Source organism: Moschus berezovskii, chromosome 12, assembly GCF_049115385.1.
Source record: "Moschus berezovskii isolate FMDL1 chromosome 12, NW_MosBer_1.0, whole genome shotgun sequence".
NCBI classification, from domain to species: domain Eukaryota; kingdom Metazoa; phylum Chordata; class Mammalia; order Artiodactyla; family Moschidae; genus Moschus; species Moschus berezovskii.
The window spans coordinates 24189194-24214924 of NC_142471.1; the positions used below are offsets into that span (position 1 = coordinate 24189194).

At 37.9% G+C, this 25731-nt stretch overlaps 1 protein-coding gene across 3 annotated transcripts in view; it reads right to left on the reverse strand.

Annotated features, from left to right (window-relative positions):
• Positions 1–25731, reverse strand: part of CTNNA3 (catenin alpha 3) — a 1978275-nt gene that overhangs the window by 1391069 nt on the left and 561475 nt on the right. The gene's annotated exons all lie outside the window — the stretch shown is intronic.

A 25731-nucleotide genomic window follows, 5' to 3' on the forward strand; every position in this document is an offset into this window, starting at 1 on the left:
GGACAGGGAGGCCTGGTGTGCTGCGGTTTATGGGGCTGCAAAGAATCGGACATGACTGAGCGACTGAACTGAACTGACCTTTTTTATTGACACATTCATGTCCATCCCCAACTCCTGGAGTTCACTCAAACTCATGTCCATCGATCCAAACATCTCATCCTCTGTTGCCCTCTTCTTTTGTCTTCAATCTTTCCCATCATCAGGGTCTTTTCCAGTGAGTTAGCTCTTTGTATCGGAGAAGGCAATGGCAAGCCACTCCAGTACTCTTGCCTAGAAAATCCTATGGATGGAGGAGCCTGGTAGGCTGCAGTCCATGGGGTCTCTAAGGGTCGGACACGACTGAGTGACTTCACTTTCACTTTTCACTTTCACACATTGGAGAAGGAAATGGCAACCTACTCCAGTGCTCTTGCCTGGAGAATCCCAGGGACGGGGGAGCCTGGTGGGCTTCCATCTATGGTCACACAGAGTCGGACACGACTGAAGTGACTTAGCAGCAGCAGCAGCAGCAGCTCTTTGTATTAGGTGGCCAAAGTATTGGAGTTTCAGCATCAGTCCTTCCGATGAATATTCAGGGTTGATTTTCTTTAGGATTGACTAGTTTGATCTTCTTCTGGTCCAAGGGACTCTCAAGAGTCTTCACCAGCACCACAATTCAAAAGTATCAATTCTTAGGTGCTCAGCCTCCTTTATAGTTCACCTCCATACATGACTACTGGGAAAACCAAGCTTTGACTGTTTGGACCTTCATGAGCAAAGTGTTATTTCTGCTTTTTAATATGCTTTCTAGGTTTGTCATAGCTTTCCTTCCAAGGAAAAGCATCTTTTAATTTAATGGCTGCAGCCACTGTCCACAGTGATTTTAGAGCCCAAGAAAATATAGTCTGTCACTGCTTCTACTTTTCCCCTTCTATTTGCCATGAAGTGATGGGACCAGATGCCATGACCTGAGTTTTCATTATGTGAGTTTCAGTCAACATTTTCACTCTCATCTTTCACCCCCTTAAAGAGGCTCCTGAATTGTTGACTTTCTGCCATTAAAGTGGTATCATCTGCATATCTAAAATTGTTGATATTTCTCCTGGCAATCTTGATTCCAGCATGAATTCATCCAGTCTGCAATTTCACATGATGTACTCTGCATAGAAGTTAAATAAGCAGGGTGACAATATACAGCCTTGTCAAACTCCTTTCCCAATTTGGAACCATTCAGTTGTTCCATGTCTGGTTCTAACACACATATAAGGCTTCTCAGGAGTAAGATGGTCTGTTACTCCTATCTTTGTTAGAATTTTCCATAGTTTATTGTGATCCACACAAAGGATTTTGCTTAGTCAATGAAGCAGAAGGAGATGTTTTTCTGGAATTCCCTTGCTGTTTCCATGATTCAACCAATGTTGGTCATTTGATCCTCGGTTCCTCTGTCTTGTCTAAATCCAGCTTGTACATCTGGAACTTCTTGGTACTGCTGAAGCCTAACTTGAAAGATTTTGAGCATTATACCTTGCTAGTATGTGAAATGAGCACAATTGTATGGTAGTTTGAGCATTCTTTGGCATTGCCCTTCTTTGGGATTGGAATGAAAACTGACCGTTTCCAGACCTGTGGCCACTGCTGAGTTTTCCAAATTTGCTGACATATTGAGTGAAGCACTTTAACTGCATCACCTTTAGGATTTTAAATAGCTCAGCTGGAATCCTGTCACCTATCACCCCCCACTAGCTTTGTTTGTAGTATTGCTTCCTAAGGACCACTTGACTTCACACCCCTGGTTATCTGGCTCTAGGTGAGGGACAACATCACCATAGTTATTTGGTTCATTAAGACCTTTTCTGTATAGTTTTGCTGTGTATTCTTGCTATCTCTTCTTAAAATCTCTTCTGCTTCTGTTAGGTTCTTATCATTTCTATCCTTTATCATGCCCATTCTTGGATGAAATGTTCCCTTGAAATCTCCAATTTTGTGAAGATATCTCTAGTCTTTCCCAATCTATTGTTTTGCTCTATTTCTTTGCATTGTTCATTTTAGAAGGCCTTCTTACCTCACCTTGCTATTCTCTGGAACTCTGCTTTCAGTTAAGCATAACTTTCCCAATCTCCCTTGCCATTTGCTTCTTTTTTTTTTTTTTTTTCTCGGCTCTTCGTAGAGCCTCCTCAGACAACCACCTTGCCTTCTTGCATTTCTGTTTCTGGAATGGTTTTGGTCACTGTCTCCTGTACATTGTTACAAACCCCCATCTATAATTCTTCAGGAACTCTTTTTACTAGATCTCATCCCTTGAATCTATTTGACACCTCCACTGTGTAATCATAGGGATTTGAATGGTCTAGTGGTTTTCCCTATTTTCTTTAAGTCTAAATTTTGCAGTAAGGAGTTCATAATCTGAGCCACAGTCAGCTCCAGGTCTTGTTTTTCTTGATCAAATAGAGCTTCTCCATCTTCAGCTGCAAAGAACATAATCAATGTAATTTTGGCGCTGATCATCTCGTGATGTCTGTGTGTAGAGCCATCTCTAGGGTTGTTGGGGAATGATGTTTTCTACAACCAGCACATTCTTTTGACAAAACTCTGTTAGCCTTTGCCCTGCTTCATTTTATACTCCAAAGCTAAATTTGGCTCTTACTCCCAGTATCTCTTGATTTCTTGCTTTTGCATTCCAACCCCCTATAGAAAAGGATATCTGTTTTGGGTGTTAGTTCTAGAAGGTGTTGTGGATCTTCATAGAACTAGTTAACTTTGGCTTCTTCAGTGTCAGTGGTTGGGGCCTAGACTGGGATTACTGTGATGTTGAATGGATTGCCTTGGAAACACACTGAGATCATTCTGTCATCTTTGAGATAGCACACAAGTACTGCATTTCAGATTCTATTTTTTTTTACTATGAGAGCTACTCCATTTCTTCCAAGATATTCTTGCCCATAGTAGTAAATATAATGGTCATCTGAATTAAAATTTCCAATTTCATTTTAGTTCACTATTTCCTCAAATGTCAATATTCAGCCTCGCTATCTCCTGCTTGACCACATCCAATTTACCTTGATTCATGGACCTAACATTCCAGGTTCCTATGCAATATTGGTCTTTACTTTCATTACCAGACACATTCATAACTGATCATCATTTCCGCTTTGGCCTACTCGCTTCATTCTTTCTGAAGCTACTAGTAATTGCTCTTTACTCTTCCCAGGTAGCAAATCAGACATCTTCCAACCTGGAAGGCTCATCTTCTGGTGTCTTACTTTTTGTCTTTTCATATTGTTCATGAAGTATACTCAGGTTAAGAAGACTGGAGTGGGTTGCCATTTTCCCCTCTAGTGGACCACATTTTGTCAGAGCTCTTCAGTTTGACCCACCCATCTTGGGTGGCCCTGCAGAGCTTCACTGAGCTACAGAGGTCCCTTGACCATGACAAGGCTGTGATCTATATAATAGGAATATATATATATATATACACATACATACACATAAACTAATATATGTATCAGAAGAGATTTTACTTTCTCTCCCACAGTTTTGACCATATTTTCAATTAATAAATTAAAAAATCAAAAAAAGGCATTTTATTGTAAAGTGACATCAGTTCGGTTCAGTGATTCAGTCGTGTGCAACTCTTTGGGACCCCATGGACTGCAGCACACCAGGCTTCCCTTTCCTTCACCGACTCCCAGAACTTGTTCAAACTAAGGCCCATCAAGTCGGTGATGCCATCCAAACATCTCATCCATTGTTGTCCCCTTCTCCTCCTGTCTTCAATCTTTCCCAACATCAGGGTCTTTTCCATTGAGTCAGTTTATCGCATCAGGTGGCCAAAGAATTGGAGCTTCAGCTTCAGCATCAGTCCTTCCAATGAATATTCAGGACTGATTTCCTTTAGGAATGACTGGTTTGATCTCCTTGCTGTCCAAGAGACTCTCAAGAGTCTTCTCCAACACCATAGTTCAAAAGCAATAATTCTTCAGCGTTCAGCTTTCTTTATAGTCCAACTCTCACATCTACGCGTAAAACCTGGAAAAATCATAGCTTTGACTAGACTAAACTCTGTCGCCAAAGTAATGTCTCCGCTTTTTAATATGCTGCCCAGCTTGGTCATAGTTATTCTTCCAAGGAGCAAGTATCTTTTAATCTCATGGCTGCTGACACCATCTGCAGTGACTTTGGAGTCCAAGAAAATAAAGTCTGTCACTGTTTCAATTGTTTCCCCATTTATTTGCCATGAAGTGACAGTGCTGGATGCCATGATCTTTGTTTTTTAAATGTTGAGTTTTAAACCAGTTTTTTCACTCTCCTCTTCACTTTCATCAAGAGGCTCTTTAGTTCTTCTTTGCTTTCTACCATAAGGGTGGTGCCATCTGCATATCTGAGGTTATTGATATTTCTCCCTGCAATCTTCAGGGAGGAAGATTATGCTTCAGCTTATGCTTCATCCAGTCCAGCATTTTGCATAATGTACTCTACATAAAAGTTAAATAAGCAGGGTGACAACATGTAGCTTTGATGTACTTCTTTTCCAAGTTTGAATCAGTACATTGTTCCATGCCTGGTTCTAACTGTTGCTTTTTGGCCTGCATACAGATTTCTCAGGAGGCAAGTCAGGTGGTCTGGTATTCCCATATCTTGAAGAATTTTCCACAGTTTGTTGTGACCACACAGTCAAAGGCTTTAGCAAAGATAATGAAGCAGTAGTAGATGTTTTTCTGGAAATCTCTTGCTTTTTCTATGATTCAACAGAATTGGCAATTTGATCTCTGGTTCCTCTACCTTTTCTAAATCCAGTTTGAAAATCTGTAAGTGCTTGGTTCATGTACTATTGAAGCCTACCTTGGCAAATTTTGAGCATTACTTTGCTAGTGTGTGAGATGAGTACAATTGTTCAGTAGTCTGAACATTCTTTGGCATTGCCTTTCTTTGGGATTAGAATGAAAACTGAGCTTTTCCAGTACTGTGACCACTGCTGAGTTTTCCAAATTTCCTGGTATATTGAGTGCAGACCTTTCACCACATCATCTTTTAGAATTTGAAATAGCTGACTGGAATTCTATCTTCTCCACTAACTTTATTCGTATTGATGCTTCCTAAGGCCTCATGCAAAGAGTTAACTCACTGGAAAAGACTCTGATGCTGGGAGGGATTGGGGGCAGGAGGAGAAGGGGACAACAGAGAATGAGATGGCTGGATGGCATCACCAGCTCGATGGACATGAGTTTGAGTGAACTCTGGGAGTTGGTGATGGACAGGGAGGCCTGGCGTGCTGTGATTCATGGGGTCGCAAAGAGTCGGACACAACTGAGCAACTGAACTGAACTGAAGGCCAACATGACTTTGTATTCCAGGATGTCTGTCTCTAGGTGAGTGATCATACCATCATGGTCTTTCTGTGTCATTAAGATCTTTTTTGTATAGTTCTTCTCTGTATTCTTGACACTTCTTCTTAATATCTTCTGCTTCTGTTATATTTCTACCATTTCTAATCTTTATTGTACCCATCTTTGCATGAAATGTTCCTTTGGTATCTCTGATATTCTTAAAGAGATCTCTAGTCTTTCCCATTCTATTGTCTTCCTCCATTTCTTTGCACTGGTCACTTAGGTAGGTTTTCTTATCTCTCCTTGCTATTCTTTGGAACTCTGCATTCACATGGGTATATCTTTCCTTTTCTCCTTTGCCTTTCCCTTCTCTTCTTTTCTCAGCTATTTAAGGACTCTTCAGACAACCATTTTGCCTTTTTACATGTCTTTTACTTAGGGATGGTTTTTTTTTTTCTTTTTCTTTTGTAATTTTAATTGGAGGCTAATTATTTTACATTATTGTATTGGTTTTGCCATATATTGACATGAATCTGCCCCGGGTGTACATGTGTTCCCCATCTTGAACCCCCCTCCCATGTCCCTCCCCATCCCATCCCTCTGGTTCATGGATGGTTTTGATCACTGCCTCCTGAACAATGTTACAAACCTCTGTCCATAGTTCTTCTGGTGCCCTACCAAATCTAATCCCTTGAATCTTTTTGTCACTTCCCACTGAATAATCATAAGGGATTTAATTTAGTCATACATGAATGGTCTAGGAGTTTTCCCTACTTTCTTCAATTTAAGTCTGAATTTTTCAATAAGGAGTTCATGATCTGAACCACAGTCAGCTCCTGGTCTTACATTTGCTGACTGTAAAGAGCTTCTCCATCTTTGGCTGCACAGAATATAATCAATCTGTTCTTGGTATTGACCGTCTAGTGATGTCCTCATGTAGAGTCTTCTCTAGCGTTGTTGGAAGAGGCTGTTGGCTATGATCAGTGGGTTCTCTTGGCAAAACTCTGTTGGCCTTTGCCCTGCTTCATTTTGTATTCCAAGGCCAAACTTGCCTGTTACTCCAGATAAAGTGACATAGGGTTCCTCTAACCATACTGAAGTTTTCAAGTAAGAAACTTGAATCTGTAAACCAGCAGAGGAAATCTTTCTAGAGAGAGAACCTTGAGAGAAATCTTATCAGAGAGAAAGAATAAAAGACAAATTATCTGAATTTGGAACTAAATACCAAATGAATGGAATGACATGTGTTACCCTCCAAGAGAAGAGGTAGTATTTATTGAGTATACATTCAGTTTTGATGAGGTGGTCAGGGGCTAGCATTGGAACTGGGCAAGAAGTGACATCAAACAAACCACTAACATTGTAGTGCAAACATTCTGGCTGCTTTTTCTTACTTACTTTACTAGATAGCTGTGGTTGAATATCACAGACTGAATAAGAAGAGGTAGTAGGACAAAGTTCAGAAAGTTCAGAAAGAAAACACCAGGCCAACAGCCTACAGCAGTGAGAACAACAGGATGGAATGAATGGCATTTGGTAAGGATCTCTCTAGGAGTGTCAAGACAGTGTCTAAAGGTAGGTAAAAAAGTCTCTGAGCCATTGTGACCAAAGTTTGTACGCTGTGCTCAAAGTCGGTATATTGGATTTGACATAAGAAAACATTTTTGTTGCCTTCGCTGTATTTAATTTTTTTTAAAGTATGTGGATTGTTCTTACACAGTTTTACAATCAGATTGATCCCTTCTAACATGCTTCAGAAAGTGAAGAGGAACTAAAAAGCCTCTTGATGAAAGTGAAAGAGGAGAGTGAAAAAGTTGGCTTGAAGCTCAACATTCAGAAAACTAAGATCATGGCATCTGGTCCTATCACTTCATGTCAAATAGATGGGGAATCACTGGAAACAGTGTCAGACTTTATTTTTGGGGCTCCAAAATCACTGCAGATGGTGATTACAGCCATGAATTTAAAAGATGCTTACTCCTTGGAAGGAAAGTTATGACCAACCTAGACAGCATATTAAAAAGCAGAGGAAATACTTTGCCAACAAAAGTCCATCTAGTCAAGGCTATGGTTTTTCCAGTGGTCATGTATGGATGTGAGAGTTGGACTGTGAAGAAAGCTGATCACCAAAGAATTGATGCTTTTGAACTGTGGTGCTGGAGAAGACTCTTGAGAGTCCTTTAGACTGCAAGGAGATCCAACCAGTCCATCCTAAAGGAGATCAGTCCTGGGTGTTCATTGGAAGGACTGATGTTGAAGCTGAAACTCCAATACTTTGGCCACCTCATGCAAAGAGTTGACTCATTGGAAAAGACCCTGATGCTGGGAGGGATTGGGGGCAGCAGGAGAAGGGAACAACAGAGAATGAGATGGCTGGATGGTATAACCAACGCGATGGACATGAGTTTGGGTAAACTCCGGGAGTTGGTGATGGACAGGAAGGCCTGGCGTGCTGCAATTCACCAGGTGGTGAAGAGTTGGACAGGACTGAGCGACTGAACTGAACATGCTTCAAATTTATTAATTTCATTAATCTCACAAATTTTATTAGTCTTCACACTTACAGGCATGATTTTTCATACAGTAACTTATTTTCTTATAAGCGTCTAAATTTCTTACTAGGGGCACAAGATAGTGTTGAGAACTTCCTGCTCCTACATGCAAGCAGGTTATATTTTTATAACAAATCCTAGCATAAAATCTATCTGACTCTAACCAACCCAAAATCTTTCTTACTCTCATAATATGTATTGAAGTGATAGACATTATACATCTTTTCTCTGTTTATAATATTTATTTGTTACAACTACTGAACAGAATGAAGCAGCATAAATCTTGACATTGTGTAGACTTGGTAAGAGCAACTGCAGAGGGACACATGTTTAATTAAATTATATTTCAGAAAAAAAATGGAAAAGTTTAAACAGTATTATTCTGTGTCCCACCTTAACCCTGCCAATTGAGTGGTTAGAGATCTGTTAAAGAGAACAATTTGTATGAGTAATCAGACATGCATCACTATAATTTATTTATTTATATATATAAGTAGATATTAATATGACTCCAGAATAGCTGTTCCCTTCTCCAAGGAATCTTGCTACCCCAGAGACTGAACCCAGGTCTCCCACATGGCAGGCAGATTCTTTACCATCTGAGCCACCAGGGAAGCCCTCCTAAGGTTCAAGTTTAGTTATAAAATTACACAATTTCTCTGGATATGTAATATTCTAGGCATGGTCATTTGCTTTAAAAATAGGCAAATGAACTTTTATAACAGGAAGAAATTTCAAAGCAGTTCACTTTATAAGAAGGAGATATTTAAAAATTCAGATTATTTACTTTTCCCCTTTCAGACACACCTCTGAGAAAAAACACTGACATATGTGTATATCTGTGTATGATTGTATATTTTAAAGTTTGTGAAATCTGTGGTAAAAGAGTTAAAATCCATAAGAAGTCTTAGAATTAATAAGGATTGATAGCTAGGAAACACAGACCCAAATCCCATTAGCTAACACACACGCGCACACACACACAGAGGCAGCAGTTGATTTTTCAGCAACAAAGAACAACAATATAAGTGGGCATTGGAAACAAACTTTCTCAGGATGTAAGAGAAATATTTCATATCTGTAAATGATAGTCTTTTTTTGATCATAACTTGTTATAAACTAAAATGACTCATAGATCCTAGTCTTCTGAAAAAGAATTCAAACTTTGCTGTCTGCACCTATAGCTTACATAAACTGGTATATTAGATACTCCTCAATCAGCCTTAACATTTATTTCTTTTCTCTTTTGAAAGAATGGATATTAAGTGCCCAATACAATGCCTGACATAGTACATGTTTTTTAAATGCTGGGTATTCATAGTAGATATTATTTTCTCTCATCTCCCAATTTGAAGAAAATATTCCTTCAAATCAAAGGGTTCGAATATCAACTGCCAGCTTCTTAGATGATCTTCCCAGGGTTGAGCATCTAACTCAAATTCAGTTCAGTTCAGTTCAGTCGCTCAGTTGTGTCCGACTCTCTGTGACCCCATGAATAGCAGTACGCTAGGCCTCCCTGTCCATCACCAACTCCCGGAGTTCATTCAGACTCATGTCTATCGAGTCAGTGATGCCATCCAGCCAACTCAGGTCATCATAAATGTATCAAATACAGAAAAAAATTAGCTACCTTATTATTTATTCTGTTGTGTATGTTGTTCTGTCCATTAGTATCCTTGTGTTTTCCATTCTGGGATATTCTAGAGATTTTTACAGAAATTCAATTTCCTAAGTTATTTATCTGTAGGAATAGAGTGGAAAGCACACTTTTAAATGACTTTTCTTAGGAGCCAAAGATAAACACTGATCTTTGGTTGCTTTGATATATTTAGCTGATATATATGTACTTAATGTAAATATGAAATAATAAAATTATGCTGATACAGATTTTTCAGGTACACTAATAATCTGGAGTATGAAAATAAAGGATATAAATTTATGTGATTTTTAAGTTTGATATTATGACTTTTCACAATATTTCAAATTCTAATTCAGTTCAAAGCTATAATAAATGTAAAAGCCTATGAAACTCCTACTTTAGTGGATGCTGAATTAAGAGGATAGAGAACGTTGTAATCATTATGTTTATAAAACATTACAGAACTTTAAAGATCAGGAAAAAAATGAATTCATACACTTTTGTCCCAAAAGAAAATTTTTTTAACTCAAAGGGAAATTTCTGAAAATGTATTTATTTTTCCTAATGAATATTATGGGATTTCTAAGCCTACATTTGGAGAAGGCAATGGCAGGCCACTCCAGTACTCTTGCCTAGAAAATCGCATGGATGGAGGAGCCTGGTAGGCTGCAGTCCGTGGGGTCGCTACGAGTCAGACATGACCAAGTGACTTCACTTTCACTTTTCACTTTCACACATTGGAGAAGGGAATGGCAACCCACTCCAGTGTTCTTGCCTGGAGAATCCCAGGGACGGGGGAGCCTGGTGGGCTGCCGTCTATGGGGTCACACAGAGTCAGACACGACTGAATTGACTTAGCAGCAGCAGCAGCAAGCCTACATTAGACACTCAAGACTCTGATCAGTTTACAGAGTGCTTTAATTCTTTGAACAATTTTTTAGAAGCTTCCAAGTGAGAATATATTAGAATAACTCTGACTAAATAGATACAGCAGAAAGGATGGAATGTTTTATTCCTTATCTTTGAAAGCCATCCTTATTTCTGGCATATTATACAACATGTATCTACACCTGTTCATTCAAACTGCTATTGTAAGTAGCCATAAAAAGAGAATGTCTTAAAACTGGTAATCTCCCACTTCTCTACAAGATGGTTAAAATTCTTTTATTGAGTGCTGCTGTTGCTGCTAAGTCGCTTCAGTCATGTCCAACTCTGTGCAACCCATAGATGGCAGCCAACCAGGCTCCCATGTCCCTGGGATTCTCCAGGCAAGAACACTGGAGTGGGTTGCCATTTCCTTCTCCAATGCACGAAAGTGAAACGTGAAAGTGAAGTTGCTCAGTCGTGTCCGACTCTTAGCGACCCTATAGACTGCAGCCTACCAGGCTCCTCCATCCATGGGATTGTCCAGGCAAGAGTACTGGAGTGGGGAGCCATTGCCTTCTCCATTCTTATTGAGTACCTTGGTTAATAATACATTTTAGGATTTAAACTCATCTAAAAATTTAGACAAATTGTAAATATTTCATATTTATTCTGTTTTAAGATCAGAATGGCAAGAATATAAAATGGAGAAAAGACAGTCTCTTTAACAAGTGGTGCTGGGAAAACTGGTCAGCCACTTGTAAAAGAATGAAACTAGAACACTTCCTAACACCATACACCAAAATAAACTCAAAATGGATTAGAGAGCTAAATGTAAGACCAGATTCTATAAAACTCCTAGAGGAGAACGTAGGCAAAACACTCTCTGACATAAATCACAGCAGGATCCTCCAAGACCCACCTCCCAGAATATTGGAAATAAAAGCAAAAATAAACAAATGGGACCTAGTTAAAATCAAAAGCTTCTGCACAGCAAAGGAAACTCTAAGCAAGGTGAAAAGACAGCCTTCAGAATGGGAGAAAATAATAGCAAATGAAGCAACTGATAAAGGATTAATCTCCAAAATATACAAGCAGCTCCTGTAGCTCAATTCCAGAAAAATAAGTGACCCAATCAAAAACTGGGCCAAAGAACTAAACAGACTTTTCTCCAAAGAAGACATACAGATGGATAACAAACATATGAAAAAATGCTCAATATCCCTCATAATCAGAGAAATGCAAATCAAAACCACAATGAGATACCGTTTCACACCAGTCAGAATGGCTGCTATCCAAAAGTCTACATGCAATAAATGCTGGAGAGGGTGTGGAGAGAAGGGAACCCTCTTACACTGTTGGTGGGAATGCAAACTAGTACAGCCACTATGGAGAACAGTGTGGAGATTCCTCAAAAAACTAGAAATAGAACTGCCATATGATCCAGCAATCACACTCCTGGGCATACACACCGAGGAAACCAGAATTGAAAGAGACACATGTACTCCAATGTTCATTGCAGCACTGTTTATAATAGCCAGGACATGGAAGCAACCTAGATGTCCATCTGCAGACGAATGGATAAGAAAGCTTTGGTACATATACAAAATGGAGTCACATATATATGGAATTTAGAAAGATGCAAATGATAACCCTGTATACAAGACAGCAAAAGAGACACAGATGTATAGAACAGTCTTTGGGACTCTGTGGGAGAGGGTGAGGGTGGGATGGTTTGGGAGAATGGTATTGAAACATGTATATTATCATATGTGAAACGAATCGCCAGTTCAGGGTTGATACATATTACAGGATGCTCAGGGCTGGTATGCAGGGATGACCCAGAGGGAGGATAATGGGAGGATGGAGGTAGGAGGGGGGTTCGGGAGGGGAAACTCATATACACCCAGGGCGGATTCATGTCAGTGTATGGCAAAACCAACCAATATAATATTGTAAAATAATTAACCTCCAATAAAAATTTTTTAAAAAATTAAAAAAAAATAAGATCAGAATGGGCTACATTAGTAGTCCACTCTAGCATACCAAGAAATTATTCCATTTATATTAGTTATTATATTAAACTGACATATTAATAAATTATTTGAATTTAACCCAGATCTCTATATATAATAGAATTCAAAATAACTTTTAAAAATAAAAAGAACCCTAAATCCAAATATATTAATTATCTGTGTAAGAAAAGATGACCAGTAAAAGAACAAGTACAAATTTTATAAAAGTTTAAATACAAAGTATGAAAAGAAAACACATTTAGTTTCTGACGTCAATGTAAAACACATTTAGTTTCTGACGTCAATGTGGTCCAATAAAAAGCACTCTGATATTTATGAAAATACCATAACAAAGCCCTTTTTGGTAATAAAAACACATATCCTAAGAGTGAGTTAAGTCTTATCTGATTTTATATTCCATGTTAACAGGGAACGTCTTGTTTTTTTCCTTTATGAAAGGCCACAGGAGTAGTATGAATGAACAATGTTTTCTGTTTCCATGGAAGCATTGTTATATATGACATTTCATCTTTAGGCCTACTTAATTGTATGAAGTGTTGACCATATGTCAAGAAAGATATAACATAGAAAAATAAAGTGACATCATTCATGAAAGATCAAGAGTTAAGAAAATGGAAAAGGAATCCTGCTTTCAAGCAGCTTAAAATGTAACATTACTTCAATGTAAGGCATGCTCCCTTGCCATCTCAAAGAGAATATTTGGTGATCAGAGAAAAGAATGCAAATTACTTAATTTTTTTGTAGTCAGCTCTGTCATTTAACCATAGTCCAATAAGTCAACTCTGGACATTACTGCAAAAGAGTTTCTAAAATGCACATCAGGTACATCATGTGATAACACAGGCTTAAGAGGAATGTTGCTAGGCTTAATTACTGTTTGCAAAAGCACCCTAAGGCTTTTACAAACAAATGCAATATAATGACAAAATATTACTGTTCTATCATCTCCCCAGCCAAAGCAAGTTTTGGCCTCCCAGTACTGCTGGCAGCAAAATAAACCTGACATCATGCTTCTAAGTCCAATTGGCAAACCAGCTGTGCTATTATCCCCAGAAAGAGTGGTCATGTACGGTAACACCCACATTATATGTCCATGACCAAGCCAAAATTACCCCCTTGGAACAGAGTTCAGCCTCTGAGAGTGTAGAGCTGAGAAGACCTGCTGAGTTCAGCTGATCAGTCGTGGTAAAGGACATTTTAGTCTGATAATGGCCCTAAATTACAGATACCAACTTGGTGCCTGAGACTCAAGGCAAAAGCAGCTATTTTCTTTCTGTGTGAACATCCACCAAAAATATGAATGCAGCTGCCTTAGTCTTAATTTTTCTTCTCTATTTTTATGGGATATTTGAGGTCATGACTATAAATACAGATAAAATTTATATAAAACATCAAATTAAGTGAAAAGCATTTTATATATTCTAAAACACATTTACACATTTTCTTATTTATAGATTTTAGAGACATATGAATCCCAGGCCCCAAGCCAATTGGTGATTTAATGAAGAACTGCATAGCTGTGTATTTTCAAGTATAAAATATACCAAAAATGGTAAGAGGCTGGTAACTCAGTGTATTACTTATAGCGATAGCTTGGTACAAATTTTCCAAATGCTTGATTTATGAAAAAAGCCTATATTCTGTAAAGGAAAGATTCATCTTCTTATACAAAGTTAATCTTTACGAAAATTTTAAAAATGTTTCTATACCAGGAGGAAAATATCATTTATTAGGGCTTTGTAAATATATATAGAAACAGAAAGATTATAAGAGGGAGGAAAAAGATAATAATTCCATAATCCCTTTGCTCAGTTAACAGCTTGTTTTTAACAGTAGAATATGGTCATGGTTAGTAAAACTAAAGGTACAGTCTCCTCCCCACCACAGCTATCTGTCTTGATAAATAATTAGTTTTTAATAGCTTCCTGAGTTTCTCTCCATAAAAAGAAAATTTTATGCATGCTGCTGCTGCTGCTGCTAAGTCGCTTCAGTCTTGTCCAACTCTGTGCAACCCCATAGACAGCAGCCCACAAGGCTCCTCTCTCCCTGGGATTCTCCAGGCAAGAATACTGGAGTGGGTTGCCATTTCCCTCTCCCTGTTTTATGCATACATCAGCATATATATATATATGTCAAGTAAGAAAGAGAAATTATATACAGCCACTTTTGGGTTTTCTGTTACAGTGAAACTCTTGGGTCAAAAAGTACACTCATTTTATTTCACTAGACACACTAAACATATTTTGCAAAGCAAAATTCATTTCTTATAAAATTAATCTTTATATAAATCATGGAAAAACAAAACATTTGGTAAACAAAAGGAAAATAATTTAATATTCACTGATACCACTGTTAAATGGATGAAAAAGGAAAGGGACATTCTACAAAGAAATATACTGAATTTCCTATTTCCTTCCCCAGATTCCTTTAACTTCGAAAAACTGGGCCTCTAGAGCTCACCTATACATCTCTCCTAATTCTGAAATCAATCTTCTTCCCCTATTTGGGGAAAGCATGGGAAGCCAAACATATTGAATATCCAACTTTTCATCTTGGTTCCATCCTGAACTTTTACCTTAGCTTTAAAAGCAGGGGCTGGGGGGTGAGGTGGGGTGGGGACTTGTGTTTTATCTTTATAACTAAATCTTTGATCTTAAGTCTTGGTTCCTAACTGTCTGGTGTCCCAGTTCCTACAATAGATTAACCTTAAGAATTTCCAAGAACTGGTGTCTTGATAGTGAATCCCAGATCCCATGGATGGCTCCCTGCCATCTGTCTTCTGTGACATTCCCTGCAAATGTATTAAGACCTCTTCCATCTCTTGTCTACCTCTAGACTTTCTTGACAATAATGTCATGACCTGTTGTTATGGCCAGTTGCTTCAGTCTTCCCAAGCACAGACCACTCTTCCCATGACTGACCTCTAAATTCTTGTTAGCAATAAAATGAGCTTTGGCATGACAAAAAGCAATTTGAGACTTCTACTATAATATTTTATAAAAATTCATGTTCACCTCTTAGTAATTCAGTTCCTTTTTGTAACTTGAATACTTCAAAGACATATTTATTCCTTTAGACCACTGGAGTACCATTTAGTTAATTATCACTATGGCAGAATAAACTGTAGCCCGTGGCAGCAAATAACAAAAGCACTCATAAAATGCCAAGTTGTTCCTTCAGAGAAAATTACCATCAGGAAAACTGGAGTGATCAAATTAAAAAATAAAAATGTTTAATGTTCCTATATTGATGCTGGAGAGCAAGATGAAAGTCTACATCTCTGAATGAAAATTCAGGTATCCAAATGACATTTTCCCACCCTAGTCTGAGATTGTTGGCTATTTCATCTGTTATGGATGCCTTCCTCAGACCACTTTCTCCCAAATCTACTGGCCAAGAATTATCCATTGTTCTTCTCCTCCTCCCCATTCCTTAGGTCGAGGCTTGTATATTGGAAGGTCAAAACTACCCAGTATTGAGAGTGACAGAAAACTTGTGTTTGCTGTGTGTTGTAATTGCCCTCTGGTGTCTCCAATATTTCATGCTAACACCCTCATATTCTTGACTCTTCCATACCTGTATCTAGATATTTCTAAATCCACACTTCCAGTTGATGTTCAGATCCCCAGGGAGGAAGGAAGAGAAATTGTACCCTGACCTATTTGTCTTCCCTATGGCTCTTTTCTTCCCACAATCCTTCAGGTGAAAAAGAATGTTTTTCTTGTATTTTCCCTTCTCAGGTAATTGGAACTTCCTCATGATAAGCCAAAGGCAGGTCTAGGGCTTTCTCTTTCCTCTATAACCTATCCCCCTTTGTCCCAATTCAGTTAACTCAACACAGTTGGTTGTTGGGGTGCAGGGAAAGGGGTAGGGAGGAGGAGGGGGAAAAGAAGTTCAGTAAGATGGGAATTAAATTGGGAGTATTTTTAATATTATACCAGTCATAAATGGAGTTACTATTATTCAGCATAAATATACTATTAGGGCTTCCCTCATAGCTCAGTCAGTAAAGAATGTGCCTGCAATGCAGGATACCCAGGTTCGATTCCTTGGTTGGGAAGATCCTCTGGAGAAAGAAATGGCAACCCACTCCAGTATTCTCACCTGGAGAATGCCATGGACAGAAAAGCCTGGCAGGATATAGTCCATGGGATTACAAGAGTCAGACACGACTTAGCAACTAAACCATCACCACCACACTTACTATTATCCTAATTTAACACTAACATGAAAAAGTAACCAGACGTTAAAAAAAAAAAAAGTAAATGTTTAGTCAAAAAATACCTCGTATTTATTTGCAGTTCTTGATTCTTAACATACTAAGGATATATTCTACCTTTAAGGTTTGGAAAATGCCACATCAAAGATCTTTTTTTTTGGGGGGGTGGCCTCTTCCTAATATATATCAAGTGTTGTTAGATGTTCCAAATTTGAATTATTGACTATTGTACTGAATCATCTTATGGATCCATGAGTTGCACCTGTCTCTTACCTTCCATACATTAATATTTGCTTGGAAGCTGCACTGAAATAATGTTGAAATAACTTGGATCAAAAGCATTAGATGAAGAACAGGTCTTAATAAAAGCAAACCTTTAATTATTCTCCTCTGTATTAAGTGCATACCCCTCTGTGAATTGCAGAGTTTTTAAAATACTCACAGTTGATAACCTACAGGCATAGAGGAATTATCTAAGTGATCCAGGGGAATCTAGTTACTATAGTAGTGAATTAAAGTCTATGGCTACAGTAGCAAGGCAGGGTCCATCTCTCCAGCCTCCTTTGTCCCCAGGCTGTATAACATTAGCATGTCATATACCATATGAACAATTTAGGAAGCTAATGTAGGTCACTTCTGGGATTTAGCATTAAGACTAGGTTGGAGGGGACTCTAGATTTACTATAGCTTCCACCATATACCCTATTTCCAGTGAGAGACTTTATTTTGAGGGGCTCCAAAATCACTGCAGTCACTGATGATGACTGCAGACAAGAAACTAAAAGACACTTGCTCCTTGGAAGAAAAGCTATGACCAACCTAGACAGCATATTAAAAAGCAGAGACACTACATTGCCAACAAAAGTCCATCTTTACAGGATGCTCGGGGCTGGTATACTGGGTTGAACCAGAGGGATGGGATGGGGAGGGAGGTTGGAGGGGGGTTCAAGATGGGGAACACATGTGCGCCCGGGGCAGATTCATGTCAATGTATGGTAAAACCAATACAATAATGTAAAGTAATTACCCTCCAATTAAAATAAATAGATTTTAAAAAATCTGCTTAAAAAAAAAAAATCCATCTGAGAGTTGGACTACAAAGAAAGCTGAACGCTGAAGAATTGATGCTTTGGAACTGTGGTGTTGGAGAAGACTCTTGAGACTCCCTTGGACAGCAAGGAGATCCAACCGGTCAATCCTAAAGGAAATAAGTCCCGAATATTCTTTGGAAGGACTGATGCTCAAGCGCAATTCCAATACTTTGGCCACCTGATGCAAAGAACTGACTCTTTGGAAAACACCCTGAGGCTGAAAAAGATTGAAGGCAGTAGGAGTAGGGGACGACAGAAGATGAGATGTTTGGATGGCATCACTGACTCAATGGACATGAGTTTGAGCAAGTTCTAGGAGTTGGTGATGGACAGGGAAGCCTGGCATGCTGCAGTCCATGGGGTCACAAAGAGCTGGAGACAACTGAGCGACTGAACTGAACTGATCAGAAGTGAATGAGAGAAAAAAGAAGGGTTTTAACTCTCTGCTAGATGGCACCGGTGAGTTTTTCCTCTGAATATAATCCTTTGGAGATCAAAAACAAGAGTTAAGTGATAGTGAAATCTTTGGTGCTAATTTTCTGATCTAATGAAGAATATTTTGTGTCTACCTACCTATCTCTGAGATAATAGCAAAGAGATACAACAAAAAACACTCACATTCTCTTTGCTTTGACAATATAGATGAACATTCAGACACAAATATACTGACAACTCTGCCCATGAGTATCATAGCCACATATGCTACAGCATTTACGTAAATCCTCTCCGAGAATAAACAAAAGTATTCAAATGGATTAGCTGATAACCATTTAGGACTCCCCAGTTATGTAATTCTTTAGAATGGCAAGCACAGAATTTGTGGGATTTGAAAGAAATGTGTTTACATGTATCAGACTTTCCTGGGATTTTGCCAGCTCAATCTAGGCCACGTCCCCAAATTCCTAACAAAATATTTTACATTTCAAAATTCTAGAAATATGTATACTATAATTTTTACATGTCTCCATCTATTATTGCAATAAAACTTTTCTCCTTGCCAAACTATAAAATCTATATACAAATTGTTACTTGTTCAAATTGCAATTTTCAGTTCATTAAACTAAAACATCTCAAGTAGCGCGAATGCAGCACTGGAGGCAACTGAGGCTGGGAATCTGAGACCCTGGCTTCTAGAGCCGATCACCGAGTGACCTTGGATAGTTATTTAACCTCTCATGCCTCAGTCTTCTCACCTGAAAACCTGGGATAATAACAGTACCGAGCTCATAGAATGGTTATGAGGATTAAACGACATTGAAAGCTCTCAAAATAGTAACCAGCACTAAGGAAGTACTCTGTATTTGTCAACCACACACATACTGCACTAAAGCACAAAATGTATGCTTTGCTTCTAAACTGAAAGCACAATAATAGCTCTTCAAAGAACATGCTGGGTAGAACAGCAGGAGATGAACAGCTTAAGGATAAATTGAGATAAATGAGAAATGCAACATATTTTTGTCCTCCTCGTATCCTGATCTCCAGTATATGTGGGTTTTTGAATCAAAACAGTACATTTTACTCTACAATTGTACTTTTCTTTTGTTTTGCTCTTCTTTTCCCTTAATAAGGCTCTCTTTTTCACTGGTCCCCAGGAAATTCCAAGTTTGATTCAATGCTGACCTCAATATACAAAAATGAGAAACAAAAATGTGAAAACATTACTAACTCTTCTTTGTAGCTTGCTAACACTGGAGCTGTGTACACTAACCTTTTGGATATCAATAGTACTTCTCTACAGCCTGATATCATATCAATAAGGTAAGCATGAAAAATGTATTTTTAAATTGCCATTGTTTGTTTACTAACCTCTGAATCAAAGCAGAATGAGTGGGGTACAAATAGTTCACATCATCAAGAAGTTACTAGGGCCTGACAAAGTATCTGAAACTGGCCTTTTTGATGAGAAGAACATTGGAACAGATTTAACTACCAGACTATCTATCCATTGATCACCTATCCCAAATTCCACTAGTAGAGAGATATTTGCTTGGATCATAAAGATACTTTATTCTTTAACGGTGTCCAATTTTTTCTTCAGGTGGTATAAAAATGTGACGATATCGCTAAAACAAACATTCACTATGAAGACGTCTCCAAAGATCCCACAATCTGTCACTTCATCATCTACATTTCCAGAGTATTCAGCCCATAGCACAGAGAAAACACATCACGTAATATCATTATTAGATATCTGTGTGTCTTTCTGCTCTGCAATGAATTCCTTGAGAATCTCTTTTCTGAGTACCTTTAAATTCCTTTCACTGAAGGTGGTGACTGTCACACAAACACAACATGCAACATCAGTAAATAAGGAACTGAGAAGCATGCTTGAAACAGTAGCTGCCAGGACCACTCTAACTAGGTCACAATTAAAAACACAAAAAAGTCTTTGTAATTATGCTGTTTAATGGAATACTAAAATTGTCCTTGTAACAAATACAGCATCAATTACAAAATAGAGGCATCTACTTCCTTTCTCAACTACTATGAAACATTTATTTATATTTCATTCAGAAAACCTTAAAACTTTCATACGTGATTTATTTTATTGTTAGCATACATAAAATCTAATTTAGGAAGACTATATCCTCAGGGAGACAAACTTTTGTCAATCAAAAATAATTAAATTCAACAGGATAATTGTTTATATGAAATGGAAACACAAACCATAACTCAATCATTAGCTTTAGAATCCCCTATAAAGAGATGTCATTGTAACAATATTACAACTTTTCAATGTTTTAAATTTAAATATCTCAGGAAGATAATTTATTCAATAATTGAAATCACTTCTTGAAATAAAAAATTCATTCAATAAATAGTTTATGAATATTTATTTTATGCACTGTTCGAGGTGTTAGGAATAAGACACATGGGTCCCTGCTCCCTTGGAGATTGTATTTTAATGAAGGAAGACAGTAGATGAGTGGATGGCAGGATGGAATAGTTAGCTAAATGAATGGACAAGTAAGAAAAACATCACAAATGCATGAGTATTATCAGCTCATTTCAGTTCAGTCACTCAGTTGTGTCTGATTCTTTGCAACCCCATGAACTGCAACACACCAGGCCTCCCTGTCCATCCCCAACTCCTGGAGTTTACTCAAACTCATGTCCGCCAAGTTGGTGATGCAATACAAACATCTCATCCTCTGTTGTCCCCTTCTCCTCTTGCCTTCAATCTTTCCCAGCATCAGGGGCTTTTCAAATGCGTTAGTTCTTCATATCAGGTGGCCAAAGTATTGGAGTTTCAACTTCAGCATCAGTCCTTCCAAAGAATATTCAGGACTGATTTCCTTCAGGATAGACTGGTTGGATCTCCTTGCAGTCCAAGGGACTCTCAAGAGTCTTCTCAAATGCATCAATTCTTTGGTGCTCAGCTTTCTTTATAGTCCAACTCTCACATCCATACATGACCACTGGTAAAACATAGCTTTGACTAGATGGACCTTTGTTGGCAAAGTAATGTCTCTGTTTTTTAGTATGCTGTCTAGGTTGGTCATAACTTTTCTTCCAAGGATCAAGCTTTTTAATTTCATGGCTGTAGTCACCATTTGCACTGATTTTGGAGCCCAAAAAAATAAAGTTTCTCACGGCTTCCACTGTTTCCTCATCTATTTGCCATGAAGTGACAGGACCAGATGCCATGATTTAGTTTTCTGAATGTTGAGCTTTAAGCCAACTTTTTTACTCTCCTCTTTCACGTTCATCAAGAGGCTCTTTAGTCCTTCTTCGCTTTCTGCCATATGTGTGGTGTCACCTGCATATCTGAGGTTATTGATATTTCTCCCAGCAATCTTGATTCCAGCTTGTGCTTCATCCAGTCCAGCATTTCTCATGATGTACTCTGAATATAACTTAAATAAGCAGGGTGACAACATACAGCCTTCATATACTCCTTTCCTGATTTGGAACCAGTCTGTTGTTCCATTTTCAGTTCTAACTGTTGCTTTATGTTGATAAATCTGCATAAGAGTCAGGTCAGGTGGTCTGGTATTCCCATCTCTTTAAGAATTTTTCACAGTTTGTTGTGATTCACACAGTCAAAAGCAGGTTGATGGAACAGAATGATTAAGTGATTGTTTTGGATTGGGCATTAGAGAAATCCTCTCTCTGGATATGGTATTCATGACAAGACAAAGCCAATGTGAAATGAGAAAATTAGGAAGAAGAAAACTAAGCCAGATCTGAAGGCTGCTTCATTTGAAGACTTCATAATTATGACTTAAACAAAACTTCAGGCTGCTTTTCTTTCCTTTTACTCCCCAAGAAGCAAGCAAGAGGTACAAATATGAAACAAAAGTATGTTGCAAATAGTTGTTTTTTATTCTTTTTCCACTTAGAGGATGTCTATGTGTAATGTCTTAAGTCAACATAGAGCAAAGAATTCATCAAATGTAAATTTCTTGTCTTTAACACTTTGGGCGCTCTGGGAGAAGGAATATCAACACTCAAGAGTCCACTTTATTGCCTCATAGAGAAGTTCTTGCCACACCACAGTTGCATATTTCTAATTCTATGCATTCTAGAAATGAGATTTAATGTAGAGTTCTTAAGAAGGCAAAGGGCTTAGGTGCTCAGGAAACCAAGTCTGCCAGTGGGGTTGGAACAGAGTTGGAAAGGGAACTAGTGCTGTTAGATGTTTTAAAATAGATCAGTGGGGCCAGATTATACAGGGCCTTGTAAGCCTCAATAGGGAATTTTGATTTTATTCTATGTGCCCTGGGAAATCACTAGAATGTCTTAAACAGGACACAATCTGGTAGACTGAAAATATTAATCCTGTTACTGGATGGAAAACAAAAACACAAACAGAGAGACCAGTTAGAAGGCTATTTCAGTAGAACTGTTAAGAGATGATGGTGGCTTAGATTAAGGTGGTAGTGGCACAGAAGGAGGCAAGTAAGCCCTTGAGATATATTCTGTTGTTAGAGCCCTCAGAACTTAATGATATATTAATGTGGGATAAAGAATAGGAGCCTCAAAGGATCAATCCTAGATTTTTACCTGTTGAAGAAGGTGCCATTCCGTGATACGGGAAAGAGTAAGGAAGAACATATGTCCAAGGAGGGGACATTAATATCCTGTCACAGAACAAAGGGGCTGTTCATTTTCTTCTATTGTTCAGAGGCACAAGAACAAAAAGTGCTGCTAAAGCAAAGACAAAAAGGAAAAAAAAAATCTTAACACAGCAAGTAATTTATGGTAACTGTTAAACCAGTCAAGATCCACTAAATTCAAACACTGAATCCAAGAAAATATTACCAACTGAACATGTGACTTCAACTAACAGTGAAACTAATAATTTGTTGAAAGATTTAAAGATATTTACAATGGAAAAATCCAGTACAAGAACTTATTTTGTTAGCTTGTACTCCATTATTTTTAAAAGGTAATTATTTAACAATGAAAAATGTAATGTAAAGACACAGACTTCTTTAGAATTCCATATATTATTTCTAAGAAGTCAGGGAATTCTGGGAGTTCCCTAAAGCCTATATCCCTACAATGCACTTGGGTTGCTAGAGGAAAGATTTTGAGTTATGGAAATCAAAAATCAAGAACAGAAATGGTCACAGAGTTTAGCTACAATGTGATATATTCTAATCTTAGCTTTACCAATGGATTGGTAAGCTACATCATTTCAAACTGAATTTTTACTAGTAAATTTAAATATTATTCTACATTAGCTCTTGTCACTGGGGAAGATGGAAGACTCCTACTAAGCCATATGTGCAAGAAGGTCCCAGAACGTGGAAGACTCAACCAAAATTTTCTCCAGTATTTTAAAGGTAAAAAAAAGGAATTTTAAGAGAGCCAATATTTCCCATCATATACAGCATTCACATTATTGATCTGCAAAGCAGTGAGTATCAGCAAATAGACTTACTTTCAATTCTCTTATTAATGCTTTTTGGAAACTTAAGAATACTCAGTAGTGCTTTAAAAGAGCTGGGGAGACCAGGAAAGTTTTTTCATAGAAATCTGTAAGAACCATAAGTACAACACACAAACTGAATTCTTTTCAATATAAAATTACCAATACATGAGCAAGCAAAAGAGTAACAGAAAGTCGTACAATTCAGTGACATGACAATGCATAGAAAACATAGGATTGAGAAGGCTGTCTATAAACCAGCAAAGTGAGAGAAAGCCCACTGGGGAAAACTGGTTTCAGGACATACATAAACACAAAAATCCTCACATCCATTGTTTCCAGAACTTATGAACTAACATTCTCCTTCCACTCAGTCATCTTCCTAAAAATAAACCTGACTCTAGGACAGGGGAATATTTTGTTTCCTGAAAAGCCAGAATCCTCTCTAAGGTCCTACATGAACTAATATGTTTCTCCAGTGGGTGTCCATGCCAGTACAGCAGGAAAAAGTTGGCTCTCTGCCTCTAGTGTAACATGCATGGGAGTAATACGATCATTTAAAAACGTGGGATAACTTGGCGCAGGTAAAAGCATGCATTTCTCTCTAATAGATAGGGCCTTGATAAAGTGACTTTGATTCCCTCAGTTTCAATTCTAGCTTGCCTGAAAATGCAGGCTCATCATCACTGTAATTCCTTCTTCAGAAAAATCTTTAACATCCAATAAGGATAAAGAAATAATATTCAGATAAGACACATTTACTGACAAACACACCATGTCAAGATTTCCTCATACAAAGCACTGTACCCTCCTTTGATACGATATCTAATATCACTCCAAGCAAAAATCTTCTGGGTAAAGATTAAAGTGCTCCAACAAAGTAAAAACTTACGGGTAATTTGTAATAAAGCTTGCAGTAAGCGTATTGCCAAGAAATGGACCAATTCCAGATAGGACTTCTATCAGAGCTGTAAGAACTGGGTTTGTGATAAATAGTTTATACTTTTAAGTAAAATTTCCCATGTTTCACATTTTGAATCCTCCAATTTTCAGCATATTGAATACTGAAAAATGAATCTTAAATTTGTTCTTTAAAGGGTGAATTGTACATATGGCTAAATCAAATCCTAATCCAGCTCCCCACTATGGCCATATCTAACATATAGGTAACATGAAAAGCAAGAAAATCAGGGTCCTGGCTTAAAACTTGATTTTTAAGGAAAATACCCAAAGCAAAATCCATACATTATTCCCAGGTTCCTCTCTGGCTATCAGGATGCTTACATGTATTCTCCATATGATTATACTTGGTGAGCTGTCACTGATCTACTACAAGGTACTAGTTTTAGCTTGAAAGTAAAAGTCTTTTCTTCCTTAGCCATCAATGGGGGAACAATCTGAACAGAGAGTCAAAAGAAAGTAATATGAAATTTCTAAGTTAGGAACTAATAATCTCCTATTGAAATACAACTGATTTGCATGTGAAGATGGTAAGTAATTTGCCTAACATCACATAGTAATGCTACAGTCTGAGACTTTTCTGTGAAGATTAAATAAATGAAGGTGTGTAAAATGCCCGGCACATTGCCTGGCCCCATAGTTAATACTGAAAGAATGTAGATCCTGCCCATGAAGAAACTTCCTAATTCCTTTTTTGGTGTAATATGTTATCAACACACTATGACATTTGGATAATATTTTTTGAGTTTGAGAATCAGGAAACAACAAATAACAAAGCATATTCACTTAGAATTTTAATAAATCATTGGCATTATCCACAAACTATATACATCAGAATATTTCATTGCACATTTATTCACAATGGCTTCATTAAATCAAATTATTGGAATGTGCTTAATCACTTCAGTCGTGTCCAACTCTTTGCGACCCTATAGACTGTAACCCACTAGGCTCCTCTGTCCATGGGATTCCCTAGGCAAGAATACTGAAGTGGGTTGCCATTTCCTTCTCCAGAGGAGCTTTCTGACCCAGGGATTGAACTGACATCTCTTACATCTCCTACACTGGCAAGCAGGTTCTTTACCACTAGCACCATCTGTGAAGCCCCTATCAGTTCAGTCACTCAGTTGTGTCCGACTCTTTGCGACCCCATGAATCACAGCACGCCAGGCCACCCTGTCCATCA